Genomic DNA, 7,327 nt, shown 5'->3' on the forward strand with positions numbered 1-7,327 from the left:
CCCGAGAGAGAGGGCTCGCAAACCTTAAGAATGACGGTTCCTCTGTGGAGCCCAACCAGAGCCAAGGCCATGGCACTGTGGGTGGTCCAGCTGCCCAGGGGGGAGGAAGAAGTGTGGAAGGATAATAATGGTAGGGGGTTCATTAGTGAGGGGTGTAGACAGGTGCTTCTGCGGGCATAGATGTGACTCCAGGATGGTATGTTGCCTCCCAGGTGTCAGGGTCAAGGATGTCACAAAATGGCGGCAGGGCATTTAAAAGGGGAGGGGAAACAGCCAGAAGTCGTGGTCCATGTTGGGACCAATGACATAGGAAGAAAGAGAAATGAGGTCCTGCAAGCAGACTTTAGGGAGTTAGGTAGGAAAGTGAAAATCAGGACTTCAAAGGTAGTCACCTCCGGATTACTCCCGGTGCCACGCTGTAGTGAGCATAGGAACAGAAGGATAGAGCAGATGAATGTGTGGCTGGAGAGATGGTGCAGGAGGGAGGGCTTTAGATTTCTGGGGCATTGGGACCGTTTCTGGGGGAAGGTGGGACCTGTACAAGTTGGACGGGTTACATCTGAACAGGAACAGGACCAACATCCTCGCGGGGAGGTTTGCTAATGCTGTTGGGGTGGGTTTAAACTAAATTGGCAGGGGGATGGGATCCTGAAAAGTAGTTCAGAGGGGAGAGAAGCTGAGATGGAATTAGAAGTTAAAATGCTAGTGAGTGAGTCTGGAAAGCAGAGGAAACATAGGCTGGAGAAGAAAGAAGTGAGTTTAACAAGGCTAAATGGAATATATTTTAATGCAAGGAGCCTGAGGAATAAGACAGATGAGCTGAGGGCACAGATAGGCACTTGGGAGTATGAGATCATAGCTATGACTGAGACTTGGCTAAAAGAAAGGCAGGATTGGCAGCTCAACATTCCTGGTTAGAGGGTATTCCGACAGGATAGAGAGGAGGATAGAAGAGGAGGGAGGGGGGTCACAATATTGATCAAGGAATCAATTATAGCAGTGAGTAGGGATGATATCTTGGAAGGATCATTGAATGAGGCCATATGGATAGAAGTAAAAAACACAAAAGGGGCAAACACACTGTTGGGTGTGTGCTATAGGCCCCCAAACAGTCAGGGAGAGATAAAGGATCAATTATGTAATCAAATTTCACAGAAGTGTAAGAATAATAAGGCAGAAATAGTAGGGGATTTTAACTATCCAAGTATTAACTGGGATAATTTTAGTGTGCGAGGCAGGGAGGGAGCAAAATTCTGAAGTTGCATCCAGGAAAACCTTTTTCAGCCAGTACGTAGAAAACCCAACAAGGGAGGGGGCAGTTCTAGACTAATATTTGGGAATGAGCCTGGGCAGGTGGAAGACGTATCAATAGGGGAGCATTTTGGAGATAGTGACCATAACTCAGATTTAGGATAGTTGTGGAAAAGGATAAGGTTGGGCCAGGAATAAAAGTTCTAAACTGGGGAAAGGCTAATTTTACTAAGATGAGATATGATTTGGTCCTCAATGAATTCTTTGCGTCAGTCTTCACGATGGAAAAGGACAACACAGGTATAGATATCAGGGTGGAGGACTGTGAAATATCAGAGGAAAAGAGGGAGGAGGTACTAGCGGATTTAGCAGTTTTAAATGGATAAATACGCAGGGCCAAATGAGATGTATCACAGGCTGCTGTTGGGGGAGGCAAGGAAAGAGATATCAGGGGACCTGGCAGTAATTTTCAAATCCTCTCTGGCCACAGGTGAGGTTCCAGAGGACTGGAGAACTGCTAATGTTGTCCCATTATTGAAACAAGGAGGAAGAGATACACCAGGAAATTACAGGCCGGTCAGTCTAAACTCAGTGGTGGGGAAGTTACGAGAAAGAATTCTGGGCAGAACAATGGCAAATGGAATTTAACCTGGAAAGTGTGAGCTAATGCACTTGAGGAGAGCTAACAGGGCAAAGGGTTACTCTATGAATGGTAGGACCCTGGAAATACTGAAGATCAGAGGGACCTTGGTGTGCAGATCCACAGATCCCTGAAGGTAGCAGGGCTGGTAGATAAGGTGGTTAAGAAGGCATATGGGATACTTTCCTTTATTGGGCGAGGCATAGAATACCAGAGGAGGGAGGTTATGCTGGAACTGTATAAAACACTGGTTAGGCCACAACTGGAGTACTGTGTGCAGTTCTGGTCACCATATTCTAGGAAGGATGTGATTCCACTGGAGATGGTGCAGAGGAGATTCACCAGGATGCTGCCTGGGCTGGAGGACCTGAGCTATGATTGAAAGATTGAGGTTGTTTTCCTTGGAGCAGTGAAGGTTGAGAGAGGACCTGATAGAGATGTATAGAGGAGCATAGATAGGGTGAATAGGGAGGCACTTTTTCCATTAGTAGAGGAGTCAATAACCAGGGGGAATAGATTTCAGGTAAGGGGTAGAAGGCTAAGAGAGGAGTTGAAGAAATTTTTTAACCCAGAGGATGGTGGGAGTCTGGAACTCACTGCCTGAAAGGGTGGTTGTGTCAGAAACTCCTGTAACATTTAAGAAGTATTTAGATATTCACTTGCATTGCCATCGACTCCAGGGCTATGGACCAAGCGCTGGAAAATGGAATTGGTGTAGTCAGATCATTGCTGACTGGTGTGGACACAATGGGCCAAATGGCCTCCTTCTGTGCTGTAAACGTCGATGAGTCTATTAGTCCAAAAATACAGGTCAGGATATTTAGGATAATGGACTTTCCATTCCCGCCATCCAAAGAGTCGGCGTCGAACACATCCTTGCCGATACTGCCTGGCCTACGGCTTTTTCACACTCCAATGAGTATTAATTGGCTGGAGGTGGGGCTTCCGCCCCTCAATCAGGAGGAAGTCCCACCTTACAGAATTGCTGGCCAATCTGATTGGCCAGCAGCTCTCTAGTTCCTGCAGCGCTAGAAGCTGCAGTGGACAGGACTGGGACTGCAATCAGTCCCAGTCCCCAGAGCCCAAATCCTGGGAGTCCAGGAGCAGGTAAATATCTGGGGGTGGGGGGTGGTCTCAGGATGGGGAGATTAGGTGCAGCATTGGAGGGGGGGGTTGGACAGAGTGGGATTGGGTGTCAGTAGATAAGCCGTTGGGGGAGGGAGATCCTGTGGTCATCGGACCTTAATGGGGTGGGGGTTGCACCCGATGTTAATAGGGTGCTGCTGATGGAGGCGCCCCCACCCCACTTCTTGCCTGAGGCCTGAAGCCAATTTTTTTTCCGGCTTCGCGTACGCCCCCGAACTCTTCCTGCCAGCCTGAAAATTGAGGCTGGGCGGGAAACAGCCTTTAAGCGGTCAATTGTTGACCACTTTAGGGCCTCAATTGGGGCAAAAGGGGTTCAGGTGAGCTAGCCTAGGCCTCGACCGCTCCATCGTGAAATTGCGGAGAGGTCGGGGCGGGCAGGAAGCCTATCCGAGGAATTTTACGCTCATCCCCCAACCTGCCGGCGGACAGTGTAAAGCTCTGCCCACAGGGTAATTTTAAATGGTGAGAGAGTGGGAAGTGTTGAACTTCAAAGGGACTTGGGTGTCCTGGTTCATGAGTCACTGAAAGTTAACATGCAGGTACCGCAAGCAATGAGGAAGGCAAATGGTATGTTGGCCTTTATTACAAGAGCATTTATGTAAGGGGTAAAGATGTCTTACTGCAATTATATAGACCCTTGGTGAGACCACCCCTAGAGTTCTGTGGGCAGATTTGGTCTCCTTACCTGAGGAAATATACACTTGCCGGAAAGAGAGTACAAGTTCAATCGAGGCATTTAAGAGGGCAATAGATGATTATTCGAATAGAAACAATGTGCAAGGGTAGGGGAAAGGGCAGGAGAATGGCACTAGGTCATGATGCTCATTTGGAGAGATGGTGTAGACACGATGGGCCAAATGGTCTCCTTCTGCACCATAACAATTTAGTGATTCTGTGATCGAAGGTTCACCAGACTAATTCCTGGGATGGAAGGATTGTCCTATGAGGAGAGATTAAATAGACTGGGCCTTTATTCTCTGAAGAATGAGAGGTGAAGAATGCCTGGGGGGTCCAGAACCAGGGGACACAGAATCAGAATAAAGGGGAGACCCTATAGGACAAAGTTGAGGAGGAATTTATTCACTCAGAGGGTGGCGAATCTTTGGAATTCTCTGCCCCAGAGGACTGTGGAGGTTCAGTCACTGAGTATGTTCAAGACTGAGATCGATAGATTTCTAGGTATTAAAAACACCAAGGGATAGGGGGGTAGTGCAGGAAAATGGTGTTAAAGTGGAAGATCAGCCATGATCTCACTGAATGACGAAGCAGACTCAAAGGGCTAAATGGCCTCCTCCTGTTCCTATTTCTTATCTTCTTACGTTATGTCATCTGCACAGACAAATTTCCAGACCCAGTTTGGGGGCAGGTCGTTGGTATACAAATTGAACAGGGCTGGGGCTAAGACAGACCCCTGGGTTAGCCCATTCATCTGTTTCCTCCAGGCACTAGACTGCTCACAGATATGCCCTCTGAACTGTCTGTCCCCGAGTAGCAATTCAATGTCATCAGTAAATCCAAGGAGGGAGAACTCTTGATATTTTGACGAACAGGCCAATGTTCCAGATTGTGTTGTATGCTGCAGTGAGATCAAGGAAATGGTGACAAAGGATCAGTGTTCTCATCATGCCACTTGTTAGTACCTGGCTTACACTGGGGAAGCTAATGATCCTCCTGATAAACCAAATTCAACAAGGCTGCATTTGAAGAATCCCGGTATCACAGAATCAAAACCAACAGCAATATGCAATGGAGGGTATGAGAGACATGGGGTTGGGTGGAGGGGCATAGGCTGGTATGGGGAGGCATGGGTAAGACCTTTTGAACTTACCTTTCAAAAAGTTCCCTCATCGAGACTATGGTTCGCAACACCTCTGACGAGCCGTGAACCACGAGTCCTTGACAAGCTGGCCCAACTCCCTGAAAGTTGCTGAGGGCTAATAGATACCTATCCCTGAAATGGAGCCGGCAAGGTTGGGAGTGCAGGATGTGGGATCTCGATTCACAGCAACCCGCATACTTATCCTGTGCTGGCGAAAATTGGGAGCGCCAGGGATGGGCTGGAAATCCCAGAATCAGGTCCCAGCCACCATTTTTAAAGGTCCATGGAATCTCCCCAACTCCAGGAAAAACCAGCTCAATGTATCCTCTTTCCTAACCTTCAATTGTTCCTTTATGTGCAGGATTTTACTTTCGTTGGGCGGGCGTGTGCCTGACCCGATCGGGAGCAAATCACGTACGATGACATTGGGCGAGCATCCCGATGTCATCACGCACTCTCGTGATCTTTCGGTCGGCGCGCGTGCGCAAGAGTCGGCAGCTCACCCCACAAAAATTAAGGGGTCTATTAAGGCCCTTAAGCAGGTGACTAATTTGTATTTTTCGCTGCCCGTTCAACCGTTCGGTTGGCAAGTGGGCAAATAGGCCAGGTGGTCTTTGCATTTTTTACAAAACCCCATTCATGCCCTCCTCCCGCCTCCACCCAGGTAGCGCTGAGCGTTGTAGCGCTTACTTCATGCTGACTGGCCATTAATTGGCCAACCAGCAAGAAATCGCGGTCGGGGACTGATCACAGGCAGCGGACCTATTCCCGGTCTCTCCCAAGCCCGCCTGCCGCTCCCCCCCGACGAATGGAAAATCTTGCCCTTTGTCTTTATTCATCCATGGAGTGTCACTGGTGTTTATTTTGTTCATTCATTTTAGCAGAATATATTTTTCCTGCACTACGAACATATGAAATAGGAGCTGAAGTAGGCCATTCGGCCCCTTGAGCCTGCTTCGCCATTCAATAAGATCATGGCTGATCTGTTTGTGTTTCGAGTTTCACATTCCCATCTACCCCGATAACCTTTGATTCCCTTGCCTAACAAGAATCTATCTACCTCTGCCTTAAAAATAATCAATGACCCCATCTCCACTGCTTTCTGAGGCAGAGTTCCAAAGTCACATAACCCTCTGAGAGAAAAAATTTCTCCTCATCTCTGTTCTATAAGGGCAACTGCTAATTTTAAAACAGTGCCCCCTAGTTCTGGACTCACCTACAAGAGGAAACATCCTTTCTACATTCACCTTGTCAAGACCTTACAGGATCTTGTATACTTCAATCAAATCACCCTTCACTCTTCCAAATGCCAATGGAAACAAGCCCAGTCTGTCTAACCTTCCCTCATAAGACAACCTGCTCATTCCAGGTATCAATCTAGTAAACCACCTCTAAACCGCCTCCAACATATTTGCATCCTTCCTTAAATAAGGAGACCAAAACTGCACACAGTATTCGAGATGCGATTTCACCAATGCCCTGTATCACTAAAATATAACATGCTTGCTTTTATGTTCAATTCCCCTCGTAATAAAGGATAGCATTCAATTAGCCTTCTTAATTACTCGCTGTACCTGCATTCTAACTTTTTGTGACTCATGCACGAGAACACCTAGATCCCTCTGCACCTCGGAATTCTGCAGTCGTTCTCCATTTAATTAACACTCTGCTTTTTTATTCTTCCCGCCAAAGTGAACAACATCACATTTTCCCACATTATACTCTATCTGCCGCCATTGAACACCGTTCAAATGTTTCCTATTAACGTTCTATATCACTGTTTGCCAACATTGTTCACATTTTATTTTCCAAGATTCTATTCTCAACCCCTCAAAATCAGCATTTCTCCAATCGATTACCTGGTTTTTGATGTACTTATGTCCTATTAGCTCTAGATTGAATTATTCAGCTGGTCTTCTGGCCGGCCTCCCATTCTGCACAATATGCAATCTTGAGCTTATCCAAAATTTTGCTACTTGTATCCTAATTTGCACCAATTTATGTTCATCTACCATACCTGTCCTTCTTGACACATGGCAGCTTCTGGCTCCCTAGTGTTCCAATCTGGAGTTCTTAATCTCAATCTTTAAATCTCTTCATGCCCTTGTCATTCTCTTTCACCATAATTTCTTCCAGCCCTACAACTCTCCCCACCCAAACTCTCTGCCCCTACAACTCTTCCGCCTTGCGCATCCTCCCTCTCTTTGCCTCTTTATTAACTACTGGGTTTTAAGTCATCTAGGTCCAAGCTCTGAAACTTCCACCAAAATCCCCAGATAAAGCGAGGGGCTACCAGCTATGCCAGACATTAATAGTTGTACTATCCTGTATCACACACACTGAATAGCTGTGTGCTATCAGATAAATTTATTGAGTGGACAACCTTGGGAGACAATGAAGGCAAATGGTGCAGAAACATTAATGGGAATCTAAATTTATCTTTCAGTGAGACAGCAGGTGAGAGGTGTTAA

This window comes from Cetorhinus maximus, chromosome 2 (assembly GCF_964194155.1).
Source record: "Cetorhinus maximus chromosome 2, sCetMax3.hap1.1, whole genome shotgun sequence".
Classification (NCBI taxonomy): domain Eukaryota; kingdom Metazoa; phylum Chordata; class Chondrichthyes; order Lamniformes; family Cetorhinidae; genus Cetorhinus; species Cetorhinus maximus.